We start from the raw sequence: 16123 nt of genomic DNA, 5'->3' as shown, positions 1-16123 counted from the left end.
TGGGATACCAGGGGATGGATGGATCCCCCGAAACATGTTGGGTTCTCCTAGCTCAGTTCAGTTAGTCGTCAGTGTTCATCTAGTATGAAGTAAACACAGTTTTCCTTGCTCACATTAACTCCTCCTGACCTGTTCATAGAAAACGACACCTACCTTCAGAAGCACAGCAATGATATGGGCAGTTGAGATCCATACTGGGAACATGTTCGTTTCTCCCAATTAAGTAAATCCTACAGGCACAGCTCTGCTAGAACACAACTTCACATTCCCCCAAAGAATACTTAACCTCTCACTCCCAACATCAGCATTAGGTTAACAGTGAACTCCCCCGAGAACACTGCGTGGGCACTTGATTTATTCAAGCCCAATTTAAAGGGCCATGGTGTTGAGTTCCCCCTGAGAGTAAAAATCACATTCTGATACTTCTAGGTCAGAGAGTGACAGAGACTTTTAAATCAGTTTTTTTTAGGATTATGGGGAGAATAAAAGTGTTTTTTTCAAGACTGGCTACAGTTTGAGCCACTTAGCTTAGGATAAAGGCAGAATTTCTTATAAGGGAGAGCCATTCTGTAATTTAGTTAAATAATTATAATGAGTGTATATATGGGGTTAAATAAGGTCCCCCAAATTCATGTCTACCTGGAACCTCCAAATGTGACTTTAATTGGAAATAGGGTTTTGCAGATGTAACTAGCTAAAATGAGGTCCTACTGGATTAGGGTGCATCCTAATCCAATGACTGGAGTCTTTATAAGAAAAGAAAACACAGACACACAGGGAAAATGCCATGTGACAATGGGGCAGGGATGTGTCTACAAACTAAAGAATGCCAAGAATTGCTGGTAACCCAGAAGCTGGAACGGGCAAGGAGGGGTCCTCCCCTAGAGCTGGGAGGGAGTATAGCCCTGCCCACTCCTGAGTTCAGACTTCTACCCTCCAGAGCTGTGAGAGAATATATTTTTGTTGTTTTAAGCCACCCAGTTCATGATAACTATTTTCAGCAACCCTAGGAAACTAATACTGTGTATTTGATTTTGAAAGGTGATGTCCCTTTGAGAATAGTTGAAAGTTTAAAAGAAGTTTGAAAGGTATTTTTTTAAGTTTTTTTTTTTAAGTTTAAAGTAAAAAAAAATTAGAGCTCTGTATAATAAAGAATAGAAATTTTGAAGCTTTCATTGGCAGGTGCTTCGATGAGGAAGGTGGGACAGAATTCAGGCATAGAATGTGGCAGGAAAGGTGACCACAGGAAGATCAATACCAGGAGAAAATCTTAGGGTTCACTTTGTCCTGGAACACCCCATGACATTAGGACACCATTACAAGAGTTTTGAAAATTATGGTATCTTTTACCAATGATCAGAAACAAGTATATGCTATAGAAAAGTCACCAGCAAACCAGAGCTGGTAGCTCTCAGTATTTGGGGAACATGCACTATAACCATGTCTGGGGGGAAAACGTCTGGCCAGACGACTTCCTGTTTGGCCGAGTATGTTCTCTGTGGGAGAGAAGCAGCTATACAGGTGCCCTGGAAATACAAGGCATGACTTTCTCATCTCTCTTTCTGTGCACTTCTAAGATGTTGCTCCAGAATCTGTGCCCCAACTCCAAACAGACCCCCTTGGACCCTGTGGTAGGCAGAGCAATGGCTCCCCAAAGACGTCCTAGTGCCTGGAAACTGTGGGTATCGCTTTCAAAGGCAGAAGGAATTTTGTAGATGTGATTAGGGTTGAGGACTTTGGCGTGGGGGGGGTAGTTTCCTGGATCACCCAGGTGGGTCCAGTCTAGTCACATGAGCACTTCAAAGCAGGGCACCTTTCCAGCTGTGGTCAGAGAGATGTGACATTGCTGGCTTTGAGGCTGGGGGAGGAGAGCCATGAGCCAGGGAATGGAAGAGCCTCCAGAATCCAGAAAAAGAAAAAAAAAAAGCATTCTCCTTATATTAGTCTGCCCTAACAGGCTGCCCTAACAAAATAGCCTAGTGGCTTAAACAACAGAAATTTATTTCTCACAGTTGTGGAAGCTGGAAGTCAAGACCAAGTCCTCTTCCTGGCTTGTAGGGGGTGCCTTTTCTTGGTATGTGCACACAGTGTGAGAGATCTCTCTCTCTTCCTCTTCTTACAAGGCCACTAATCCTATTGGATTAGGACCCCACCCTTATGACTTCATTTAACCTTAATTACCTCCTAGAAGCTCTAGCTCCAAGTATAGTCACATCGGAGGTTAGGGCTTCAATATATAAATTTGGGGTGAACATAATTCAGCTCTGCCCTTACTCTCCCCTTAGAGTCTCCAGAGAGGAATGCAGTGCTACTGATGCCTAGATTTTAGCCCAGTGAGATCCATGTTAGGTTTCTGACCCACAGAACTGTAATATAGTAAAACTGTGTTGTTTAGCCACTAAGTTTGTGGTCATTCGTTATAGCAACAGAAAACCAGTACAGACCCCCTAACCCTCTCTTTGGCATCCTTCCATCTTTCATGGACTAGGTTTGCGATGCAGACTAAATGGCCATGTGCCCAGCAGTATGCTACACACAGCATCTCTTGTCCTTCAGCACCTACGGGGCCCTATGAGTGTACCTACAGACAAGTACTGTGGGCCCCTAGAGGGTAGGGATTGTGTTGGTCATGCCTCTGCTGGCCTAGTCCAGTGCCTAAAACATAGTAGATGTTCAATAGGGATTTGTCAAATTAAAAAAAAAAAAAAGGAAGGACATTGATGTTTAGAAAGGTTACATAACTTTCTCAGGATCATGGGATCTGATCTGTCCATCCAAATGAAAGTCATACATTTCCCATCACAAGGTGTAAACCCCCGAATTATAGTCCTTGAATACAAAAGCCAGAGAACATATATTTATTCAATTCCCCCGTCACAGGTTCTTTTGATGAATTTTTTTCATTTGGGTCTTAGGAGGCAGACATTAATTGTATTCATTGGATGGGTGAGAAAATCAAAACTCAGAGAGGTTAAGAAATGTTCTCCAAGTTTTAAGAGTCATAGTTGTGGCAGAAACGATTTCAAAACCCAAGTCTGTTAGGTTTTTGCCAAGTCAATGTTTTTCCCACTGCCTCACACTGTGCATGTAGTATTTATTTTCATTTGCACATGTTCATGAGTTGCCCTATGAAAGCAGAATCTTTGAACGTTCTCTTTGAATGTTCTAACTGTTCACTGTGACCGTGATCTTTCGAAGGCAGGAAGCATGTCTACTCCTTTCCTTTTATTCCGAGTGGCAGCTCATTTCAAGTGGCACATCACATACACACCCGGCAGCAGACTTCCTGAGTTTAACACAGATCTCAGAGGTATGCTTATACTAATTAGAGCTGCTTCAAAACTTTAGAACAGCTGGAAGTATTTTGTTCTAAAGAGCCACTCAGTCAAGACATTTTTGGGATGCTTGTCATACAAGACACACCATATGGAGGATAGAACCAAATCCACCTGGAGGCAGTACGCCCTGGTTGTTGATGCCTGGGTTCTAAAGTCGGACGTGTCTGGCTTTGGATCCCTGGACCACATCACTCGCTAGCTGTGGGACTTTGGCAAGTTATCCCAGCCCTCTGAACCTCAGTTCCCCATCTCTAACACTAGTTCTTTTTTTTTTTTAACATCTTTATTGGGGTATAATTGCTTTACAGTGGTGTGTTAGTTTCTGCTTTATAACAAAGTGAATCAGTTATACATATACATATGTTCCCATATCTCTTCCCTCTTGCGTCTCCCTCCCTCCCACCCTCCCTATCCCACCCCTCCAGGTGGTCACAAAGCACCGAGCTGATATCCCTGTGCTATGTGGCTGCTTCCCACTAGCTATCTACCTTACGTTTGGTAGTGTATATATGTCCATGCCTCTCTCTTGCTTTGTCACAGCTAACACTAGTTCTTATTTCCCAGGTTTTGTTTGGTTTCACTTTATTTTGATTTGTTTTTGTTTTTTGGGGGTGTAAGGATTAAGAGAAATAAATGAGATGCTATTAGCATGGATCCTGGGACATAGAAAACACTTATTAAATGTTAGCTATTTGGGGCTTCCCTGGTGGCGCAGTGGTTGAGAGTCCGCCTGCCGATGCAGGGGATACGGGTTCGTGCCCCGGTCTGGGAAGATCCCACATGCCGCGGAGCAGCTGGGCCCGTGAGCCATGGCCACTTAGCCTGTGCATCCGGAGCCTGTGCTCCGCAACAGGAGAGGCCACAACAGTGAGAGGCCCGCGTACCGCAAAAAAAAAAAAAAAAAAAAAAAAAAAAAAATGTTAGCTATTAGTAGTAGTAGTACAAAATGTAATATATGTAAAGTACTTATTAATAAGATGTCTGGCATATACTGAGCACTGAAAACTATTATATGGTATTATTAATAAGATGTGGTCACTGCCATTATGAAACATCAATCCAGATAAGATATAAGACTGACACGCAGAGATTTTAAAAGCCTCAGAGTGAGACTTCCACTTTCTGGTCTAGCATGTAAGGAGCTTGGCAGCCATCCCTCCTGTCTTCACAGCAAGGAAAAAGCTGAACTAGCTGAAAATCAACAACTCTTCTTAGATCCAGGTCACAGGGCAAACCACTCTCCCCCAAAACTGAAGGGACTGCCAGACACAGAGAATCACAACTTACTGGGCAGAATCCCAGGAGCAGAAAACTCCACAGGAACCAGTACTGAAGTAGGAAAACCGGAACTGTAATTGACAAATTTCTGTGGGGCTCAGTGTGGGCAGGTCTGAGAGTTAAAAACTCTGGGTCTTTGGCAGGGGTCCTCAGACTTGAGTGAGTTTTGCTTCCAGGAGCCCTACCAGATTCTCACTATGAAGATCAGAGAAAAATACCCTCATGCTTTTGGTGTGGGTGAAGAACAAAATACACATTCTTCTCAAGCTCACATGGAACATCCACCAAAGTAGACCACGTTCTGGGACATAAACACACCTCAACAAATCTAAAAGAATAAAAATCATACAAAGTATGCTTTCAGACCGTAATGAAATTAAACTGGAATTCAATAACAGACATAGCTGGAACAGAGTACTTGGAAAACCCCAAAAACTTGGAGGTTAAACACCATACTTCTAAATAACTCATTAGTCAAAGAAGAAATCTCAAGAGAAATTTTAAAGTATTTTGAAATAAATGAAAAAGAGATTGTAACTTATCAAAACTTTTGGGGTGTAGTGAAAGCAGTGCTTACAGGGAAATTTAAAGCATTGAATGCTTGTATTAGAAAAGAAGAATCCAAAATCTCTAATTTAATCTTTTACCTTAGGAAACTAGAAAAGAAGACCAAATTAAATCCAAAATAAACAAAAGAAAAGAAATAATAAAAATTAGAAGAGAAATCAATGAAGTTGAAAATAGGAATTCAACAGAGGAAGTCAACAAAACCCAACATTGGTTCTTTGCAGAGATCCATAAAATTGTTAAACCTTTAGCTGGGTTTACTAAGAAAAACAAATAAAAATTACTAATATCAGAAATGAAAGAGGAGCTATCACTAATCCTATGGAAATTAAAAAGATAATAAAGGAATATTATGAATAACTCTATACTGGCACATTTGATAAACTAGATGAAATAGACCAATTTCTTGAGTTTATTTCATGAGTCTAAAAATAAGTCAACCACATCTATCATATCTATCAGTCTACCACAACTCACACAAAGAACAAGAGATAATCTGAAAAGGCCTGCTAAAAAAATTGAATCAATAGTTAATAATGTTCCAAAACAGAAAACACCAGGCCCATATGGCCTTGCTGGTGAATTCTACCAAATAATTAAGGAAAAAAATTGCACAATTTCCTACAATTTCTTAAAGGAAGTAGAAGCAGAGTGCATACTTTCTAACTGACTCTATGAGGCTAGCATTACCCTAATACTAAAATCACACAGGACATTACAAGAATGAAAAACTATAGACCAATATCTCTTGTGAACATAGATGCAAAAATCCTCAATAAAATATTAGCAAGTTGAATCCAATACATAAAAAAGAATTACAATTCTTTTGTACAGTTCTTTGGTACAGTTCTTTCACCATGACCAGTGAGATTTATTCCAAATATGCAAGGCTGGTTCAGCATCTGAAAATTGATTAAATCAATTCACCACATTGACAAGCTAAAGAAAAAAATCTGATCGTGTTAAATGTAGAAAAAGCATTTGACATGGGTATATCCAGTACCCATGATAAAAATGCCTAGAAAACTAGGAATAGAGGAAAATTTCCTCAATTTGAAAAAGAATATTTAAAAAAACAGCTAGGGAATTTCCTGGTGGTCCAGTGGTTAGGACTCTGAGCTTTCACTACTGAGCGCCTAGGTTCTATCTGTGGTTGGGGAACTAAGATCCCACAAGCCCCACAGTGTGCCCCCCACCAAAAAAACCCAACAAAAATCAACCAACCAACCAACCAACCAACCAAAACAGCTAAAATCATACTTAATAGTGAAAAACTGGATGTTTTCCTGCTAAGATCAGGAGCAAGTCAAGGGTATCTACTCTTGGTTTTTGTTTTGTTTTGTTTTGTTTTTGCGGTACGCAGGCCTCTCACTGCTGTGGCCTCTCCCGTTGCGGAGCACAGGCTCCGGACACGCAGGCCCAGCGGCCATGGCTCACGGGCCCAGCCACTCCGCGGCATGTGGGATCCTCCCGGACCGGGGCACGAACCCGTGTCCCCTGCATCGGCAGGCGGACTCTCAACCACTGCGCCACCAGGGAAGCCCAACTACTACATATCCTTTTGATTTGATGCTACTAATCTATATTGGTGTTAATTATAAGAAATAGAGTCTACATGGTTAATGAGTACCTTGCATATTTTTATAGGAGCAATCGTAACCCCCCCACCTCAATTCATGTGTTGAAGTCCTAAGTCTCAGTACCTTAGGATGTGACCTTATTTGGAAATAGGGTAGTTGCAGATGTAATTAGTTAAAGTAATATGAGGTCATTAGGTGTGCCCTAATCCAATATGACTAGTGTCCTTATAAGAAAGGGAAATCTGGACACAGAGACACACACGCAGAATGCCACTTAAAGATGGAGACTGAGATTGGGGTTATCCATCCACAAGGCCAGGAACACCAAAGATTGCCAGCAAACTACCCGAAGTCAGGAAAGAGGCACAGGACAGAGTCTTCCTCATAGTCATAAGAAGGAAGCAACCCTGCCAATACCTCGATTTCGAACTTCTAGCCTCCAGAACTGTGACACAACGTACCTCCGTTGTTTAAGACCCCCAGCATGTGGTGCTTAGGTACTGCAGCCCCAGCAAACTAATCCTGTGAGTCCATCAGCATTGGCTCTTCCACAGGGATGGCTAAGGGTGGTCCCCAGGATAGACTAGCACATGAATGCAGCTGGCCCTCAGTAGCTACAGATGTGGAACCTGCAGAAACAGAGGGCTGATGATATGATGCCATTTTATGGAAGGGACTTGAGCATCTGTGGATTCTGGTATCCATGGGGCTGGGTGGGTCCTGGAACCAATCCCCTGCGGATACAGAGGGATGAATGCACTGACCCCCTGCCCCCAGTCACAAGTGCTCACAACGATGACTTTTCATGACCTGTTCACCTTGAGCTTACCTTAAAAACACCCATGATGGTACTTAATAGTGCATTACTGCTGCTCACCACTAGGAAGGAATGGCTCAGGTGTGCCAAGAAAAGCGTCACTCACCTGTAAAGTTTGTGTTGTTTTAGAGATGCCAGTGGGGGCCCGCCATCCAGTCATGCTTGACGTGGAGCCTGTCCAAGAAATTGGCTGAGAGGTCTGTACCCAGATTCCTTGGGGGGGTTATTGCCCACTCTGTTTGATTTTGATGTAATAGTCAAAGTAGTCCTTTTCTATCTTCTTACATAAATACATGGCAAAAGAATTCTTTGTGCTAGAGAGGGACTTCCAGCAGCCATCAGAGAGTAAAAGGCTTGTGTTTCCTATCACAGCAGAATACAGCCCTCAACATCCCCCTGGGGTGGAAGAAGTATCCTGCTTTCACGCCTTGTGTTAAGGGCTGACCCAGCCATGTTCCTGGCTGTATATGCTGTGGTCTGGGGTGTGCCTACCCACAGTGCTGCTTCCTCAGTCCCTTCCATGCAATGGGCATTTTGGGTTACTTTTCAGGGGGTGGGCCTTTATCCAATATGACTGGAGTCCTTATAAGAAGAGGAAATTAGGACAAGGACATGCACAGAGGGAAGACGATATAAAGACACAGGGAGGAGAAATGACCATCTGCAGGCCAAGGTAAAAAGATTAACTTCTGTTGTTTAAGTCAGCCAGTCTGCGGTACTTTGTTCCGGTAGCCCTAGCAAACAAATACAGTGCAAATCAATCAGCAGCTCCGAGGCCTGGGTTTTGACTGGTCCTTGTCAATTGAGGCATTGGAATTCCTGTGAAAACAGTGGCTGGTTTACTTGTGAGAGCAATAGATTGAGTATTTAACCTCAATCTTCACCTATATTTACACCCTCATCATGGCTTCATCCTGAGCAGTGTGTACTTTCCTGCCCCTTGATTTTGGCCTTGGCCATGGTACTTGCTTTGACTGGCAACATGTGGGCAGAATGGACACAGTGCCAGTTTCACACATAGACCATAAGAAGCTTTCTGTTTCCATTTCTCCTCTTGCACCCCTGCCATTTCTATGACAATAACATGACTCAGCCTCAGAGCCTATGAGAGTGAGGAAGGTAGAACAGAGCCTTCCTGGCTTAAAGTAGAGCCATCTGGTCAACCCAGCCTACATCAGCACACCCCCACCAACCTGCAGACGCAGGAGTGAGCCCAGATGACATTAGCAGATCTTCTTTCAGACGACTGCCAGCCACATGAGTAACACTCGTTGTTAAATGGCACCAAGACGGTGTGGTTACTACACAGCATTTCATGGCAATAGCTAACGTATATGATGAACACGTGACCTGGGATTGTTCAATCAAGATAGAAACCAAAGATATTTTTTTCAGCATTGGGAAGAGTTGTTCTTTCTCAGAGGGAGCACATAGCCTGGAAATCTTTGACAGCCACCTTGTACCCAGCTTGCAGATGATACTGAGGAGCTAGAACAGAAGAATGAAAGGAATCTGTGTTCTTATCAGCGTTGTTGAGCCACGAGATCAAATGAAACATAAGTCTTGAACTACCTCTAAAATACCCAGTTACACGAGCAAAGAAATTCCCTTGTTGTTTAAGCCCAGGTGGTTTAGATTTTCCATTACTTCAAAAATATAGACTCAGAACTTCTGGTTTCAGCTCCAACATGTAAAGAGCTTGGAAGTCATCACTCCTGTTCTTACAACAGAAACATTCTGAGCAAACTGGAAATAAACAGATTTTCTCAGACCATCAAGGATTTGAAATCAGAGGGTAAACTACCACCCCCAAATTTGGAGAGATGGTGAGTGAACACAGAGACTCTGCTTACCTGAAGCAGAAGGTGCTGGAGACATAAATGGGTAGAAACACTTACATGATGATTTTGATGAATTGCTGGAGGTGAGCATGGACTAGCTTGAGAGTGAGAAACTTCTGGAGTCTGAAGTCTTGGTGGGGGGCCCATGCTTTTGAGGACCTACTTGCAGGAATCCTACCAGGTTCTTATCATGAAGCCAAGAAAGATCCCTTCATGGCTATGACAGGAGGAGGGGAAAGCATTGTGAAATACGCCCAGAGAGTTCTCCAAAGCAAGTGCTTACTCTTGAGGGGGAAAGATTTTACCAGAACCTAAGGGAAGGGGAAAATAGCTAAGGAACCTTTGTGAAGGTCACAGCCCAGGGACATAGGCCTCTGAAAAGACTGAGATTTAATGAAACGATTACAGAATGCTTCCTCTCCCCAGCACCTTAGCACCACATCAATAGGGCTCCAGTATAACATTGGATTACAGCTGATAGAGCTGCAAGGCACAGACTCTATTCAAGGAGCCCAAAGGCCACAGGAGAGATAAAAACAAAGATGCCAGACAAATATGAAGCCTCTGACATCTACAGTTACAGCAAACATTAAACACAGCCCAACTCTTAGACAGATTAACACAGAACCTTACACTAAAGGCTTTTACCTCAGTTCTTATTACCCAATACATCATGTTCAACATTTAATAAAATATTACAAGGTATGCTAAAAGGCAAGAAAAAACACAGCCTGTAGAGAAAAAGGAAGCATTAGAACCAGATGCTTTTTAATTCCCTGGAATTAAAAATAACTATGATTAATATGTTACAGGCTGTAATGGAAAAACTAGACAACACTCAAGAACAGATGGATAATGTAAGCAGAGAGATGGAAACTATAACAAATAATCAAAAGGAAATCCTACAAATCAAAAGCACTGTAATAGAAATGAAGAAAGCATTTCATGGGCTCATCGGTATACTCAGCACAGCCAAGGAAAGAATCAGAGAGGTTAAAAATGTGCCAGTAGAAAGTTCCCAAACTAACATGAGAAAAAAGAACAATAACAACAAAAAAAAGGCAGAACAAAATATTCTAGAACTGTGAGGAAGTTCCAAAACTTATAGCATATGCACACTTGGAGGACCAAAAGGAGAAGAAAGACAAAGAATAAGATGAAGATGAAATATTTGAAGTAATAATGACAGACAAGTTTCCAAAATTAATGAAAGACACAAAACCACAGACCTAGGACGCTCAGAGAACACCAAGATAAATACCAAAAAAAATCTACACTTAGATAGACCATATTTAAATTACAGAAAACCAATGATAAAGCCTTGAAAGAAGACAGGGTGGCGGTGGAGGGGTCTTACCTATAGAGAAACAAGGATAGGAATTACAGGGGACTTCAGAAACCATGCAAGCAAGCAGACAGTGTTGTGAAATATTTAAAGTGTTGAAAGAAAAAAAAACCAGAATTCTATATCAAGCAAAATTATCCTTCAAAAGTGAAGGAGAAATAAAGATTTTCTCAGTAAAGCAAAAACTGAGGGAATTCATTGCCAGTGAACCTGTCCAGACAGAAATGTTTAGAAAGTTCTTCATGAAGAAGAAAATTACATAAGTCAGAAACTTGGATCTACACTAAAAAAGGAAAAGCATCCGAGAAGGAATTTTTAAGAAGGTAAAATAAAAACTTTCATTTTTCTTGCTCTTTTTCTCCACCTTCATCCATTCTGCAGACCCCCAACCCCCAGGCTGGCGATCACCAATCTGTTTCCTGTGTCTGTAAGTCGGATTTGTTTTAGAGTCCACATATAAGTGAAATAAAACAGTATTTGTCTTTCGTTATCTGACTTATTTCACTTCACATAATGTCCTCAAGGTCCATCTATGTTTTCGTAAATGGCAGAATTTCTTTCTCTTTTTATGGCTGCCTTTTCCTTCTGTTTTATCCACTTGTCACTTAGTTTATTTCCATGTCTTGACTATTGTAAATAATACTGCATGAACATGGGAGTCCAAATATCTTTTCAAGGGACTGATTTTGTTTCCTTCAGATAAATAACCAGGAGTGCCAATACTAGATTATATGGTAGTTCTATTTTTATTTTTATGAGGAACTGTCAGACTATTTTCCATAGTGGCTGCATCAATTTACATTCTCACCAACACTGCACAAGGGTACCCTTTCCTCCACACCCTTGCCAACACTTGTTGTTTCTTGTGGTTCCCCACCCCTCCACCTGCAACCTGTGGCTTGTAGGATCTTAGTTCCCAGACCAGGGATTGAACCTGGGCCCCAGCAGTGGAGGTTCCAAGTCCTAACCACTGGACCGCCAGGGAATTCCCACGTTTCTTGTGTTTTTGATGATAGCCATTGCATTGTGATTTTGATTTGCATTTCCCTGATGATTAGCAATGTTGAGCACCTTTTCAAATACTTGTTGGCCTTCTGTATGACTTCTTTGGGAAAATGTTTATTCAGTTCCTCTGCCCATTTTAAAATCAGATTATTAGGGGTTTTTTTCCTATTGAGTTGTGAGTTCTTTATATATTTTGGATATTAATGCCTTATCAGTATATGATTTGCAAACATTTTCTCCCATTCTGTAAGTTGCTTTTTCATTTTGTTGATGTTTTATTTTGCCATGCAGAGGCTTTTTAGTTTTATGTAGTACCTATTTGTCTTATTCTTAATTGATATTAAAGTATAACTGTTTAAATAATAGTAACAAAGTATTGGGTGATTATAGTATATGGATACATGAAATGAAGGACAGCAATGTTATAAGGATGAGAGGGAGGAATTGGGAATATTCTGTTATAAAGTAGCAGCACTACATGTGAAGTGATGGTAGCATTATTTGAAAGTGAACTTAGATTAATTGCAAATGTTTATTGCAAACTCTAGGGCAACCACTAAAATTTTTTAAATAACATAATCTGTATGCTAAGAGAGGAGAGAAAATGGAATAGTATAAAATGCTTAATTAAAACCAGAGAAGGCAGGAAAGAGAGGGGAAGAAAGAAAAGAAACAAAAACAAATGTGTTGAATAGAAAACAGTTATAAGCGTGGTAGGTATTAATCTAACTATATCAGTAGTCAGTAAATGTGAGTGTTCTAAATACCAAATCTAAAAGACAAAGATTGTCAGAGTGGATGAATAAACAAGATTCAAATATACCTTGTCCACCAGAAATTCTCTTTAAATACAAAGGCTCATAAAAGTCAAAAATAAAGGGATAGAGAAAGATATATCACATTATCATGAATCAAAAGAAAACTGGAGTTAACTACATTAATTTAAGATAAAACTGACGTCAGTTCAAGAAAAAAATGTCAGCTATAAATAAGGGCATTACAAAACAATAAAGGGGGTAAATTTCCCAAGAAAGCATAGTAATCCTGAGTGTGTATGCATCTAACATCAAAATATGTGAGGCAAAAATTAATAGAATTTCAAGGAGAATAGAAAAATCCACTATTACAGTTGATGGCTTCAGCACCCCTCTTTCTGTAATTGATAGACAAAGCAAGTAGAAAAGCAGTAAGGATGTAGTTGATCTGAACACCACCATCAGTCACCTTGACATTTATAGAATACTCTTTCCAATAACAGCAGAATACACAACCTTCTGAAGCCTATGTGGCCCTTACACTGACTGACCATGTCCTATGTCATAAATCACACCTTAACACGTTTAAAAGAATATAAATCATACAAAGTATGTTCAGACCACAATGGAGTTAAACTGGAAGTCAATAACAGAAAGATAGCCCCCAAATCCTATAACAGTTGGAAATTAAAAAAAAAAAACACTTCTGAATAACACACATGTCAAAGAAGAAATCTCAAGAGAAATTTACAACTATTTTGAACTAAATGAAAAAGAAAATACAACTTGTCAAAAATACACATTCCTCACTGTCACAGCCATCATGCTAGACTCCCAGAGAGTAGCCTGTGCTCTTCCAAGAATAAGGGTACTTCTTCAGTAAAGCTGTCATCTAATCCCCATGTAAGGATCTGACTCAGTCACAGAAATGATACGTTCCCTTCTGAGGTGGCTAGGGCACACAGACGGTCCTTGGTAGATCTGAGGGTCAGGCATACTGTGGTTGAAAACTTCAGAGAATAAGCTTTTGGAGAGCTTGTTCCATACAGAATGTTCAAATGCTGTCCCGTTTTGTTTGTTTGTTTGTTTGTTTTAATAGACACTCTAACAAAGCTATAAAACTTTTCAGATCGTAAATTTAAAATATTCTAAAAGTGACTTTGCATCCCCCAAAGGTCTGAGCCTCTAGTGTGCTAGTGCTTACTTAGGCATTTTGAGTTCATTTGCGTTTCACAGGAAATGTGGGCACAAAGTGTAAGGATACATCAAAGTTTAGCTTTGACCTCAATACTAGGCTCTGCTTTGCTTTTTGGCTTTTCCAGGTCGTATCTTCGGAGGTCTAAATAGTCTAATTCATCTATTTCACCACTCTATTTTGTAACCCTATCTTGTGTTTGATCGATGATCATGTGATTGTATAGAGACCACATATCTAATCAGGAATGATGCCACTTTTCCAATGCTGATTGGAATAAGACACGTCTTTTAGATTTATCTTTCATATTTGAATATTTATTTCCAGATATAGACAAGCATTTCAGATGTAGCTGTAGCTTAGAGCGAAAAGTCTCCAAAGTTTGAAATTCTGTTGAAGTATAAATACTTTACTTATAAGAAGGTATTAATAAGAGAAATAAAATACTGCCTGCCTTATCAGTAAACTAAAGATGTCATCACTAGCCATTGCAGCCACCCTCCCACCACACCCCAGGGTGAGCCCTGAGGGAACTCAGGAAGGAAACAAAGAATACCTGCCATCTAGCAGCCATCAGACTGCAGCCACACTCCAAGGGTGCAGCTTGAGGAAACTCAGGATGTAAAAACATAGATAGCTGAGATGCATATCAAAAGAAAGATTTCAGTGAACCCAGCCTGTTGCATCTTCCCATATATAGAAAAGTGCTAAATTCCTTAACTTGAGATGTCTTGTTTTCTTTAATTAACGATCATCTTTTGATGTTCAGACTACCTGCCCTTTGTTGCAAAACTCCCATGTATCCTGGCTCCCCCATTCCCCTCCTCAAAGCAGTTTTCTCAGGGTTACTTGAGAAGTTGCCTCCTGGGCTTGAAGTCCTAAGAATGTCCACCGAATAAAACATATGTCCGCCGAATAAAACATAACTCTCAGATTTTAGGTTGTAAATTTTTTTAGTCCACAAATGTATATTTATTGTTATAAGAGTAAAGTGTTGTAGTGATTAACGATCACTGAGAGTCATTAAACTTATGTATAAAAGTAATTAGTATTTTCAGACATTTTAACAAGAAAAGAGATTGGTAATTATTTGAATTTTTAAAAGAGAGGGTTTTAGCTAAATAACTGTAATATGGCCAACCTTTTTATCCTTTCTGAGCAAATGTTTATAACAATTTGAATAATAATTGTATTAGTATGTTTGAGCTGCCATAACAGGATACTAAAGACTGGGTGGCTTAAACAGGAATTTATTTTCTCATAGTTCTGGAGGCTGAAAGTCCAAGATCAAGGTGCCAGAGGGTCAGAGCTCTCTTCCTGGCTTGTAGGTGGCCACTTCCTTGCTGTGTCCTCACATGGCCTTTCCTCTATACATGTGTTCCTGGTGTCTCTTCCTCTTTTTTTTTTTTGGCGGCACCATGTGGCATGTGGGATCTTAGTTCCCCGACCCCGTGCCCCCTGCAGTGGAAACTCGGAGTTTTAACCACTGGACCACCAGGAAAGTACCTCTTCCTCTTCTTATAAGGACCCTATTGGATTAGGGTCCCACTCTTATGACCTCATTTAACCTCAGTTATTCCTTAAAGATCGTGTCTCCATATACAGTCATACTGGGGGTTAGAGCTTCAACATGTGTATTTGGAGGGACACAATTCAGTCAATAATAATAATATAATGTAAGGGAAATAATAATAATAAAATGTTGTACCAGCATCCATAGCATTAAATGAAATTAACTTTATGAACTGTATTCATTTTTAGTTACTTAATGCCATATAAACTACAAGAAAAAGTCTTATATGGGACTTCTCTATTTCTTATGATGACAGATTAAAAGCAGCACTTTAACTTTGCCACCTCAAGATTCACAGGGAAGAAAAAGATTCAAAAACTGTGATAAAACATCTTCAATCCAAATGTAATAAAAAAGAAAAGAAAGAAGAAATACTTTGAAGATTGTGAGACACATTGTTGTTACTTATAAAAATTCAAATCAGCAGAATCCCAAGTGCCTTAAGAAGAAAATTCTTTAAATTTTTGAGTTAATAGGAGCTTAAGTTGTAAACAAAATATGTTAAGATAATTGTTTTAGATTGCAGTCATTCTCAGTAACTGTAGATGAAGCCATGGATCCTATGTGCAAAGTTCCTTCAAGAATATTATAAAAACCTTTTACTGAATTAAAAAATGCTATACTCAAAAAGATCAAAAATTATTTAATGTGCCACTTCTATATCTTGCATCAGGCATTTGAAGTTGAGTGGGATCAGTCCTCTGAGTTTATTCTTCTCTTTTAATATTGTATTGGTTATTCTGGGTCTTTTGCCTCTCCATATAAATTTTTTTTTTTTTTTTTTTTTTCGGTATGCGGGCCTCTCACTGTTGTGGCCTCTCCCGTTGTG

Source organism: Orcinus orca, chromosome 16 (assembly GCF_937001465.1).
Source record: "Orcinus orca chromosome 16, mOrcOrc1.1, whole genome shotgun sequence".
Classification (NCBI taxonomy): Eukaryota; Metazoa; Chordata; class Mammalia; order Artiodactyla; family Delphinidae; genus Orcinus; species Orcinus orca.
This window is presented reverse-complemented; position numbering follows the sequence as displayed.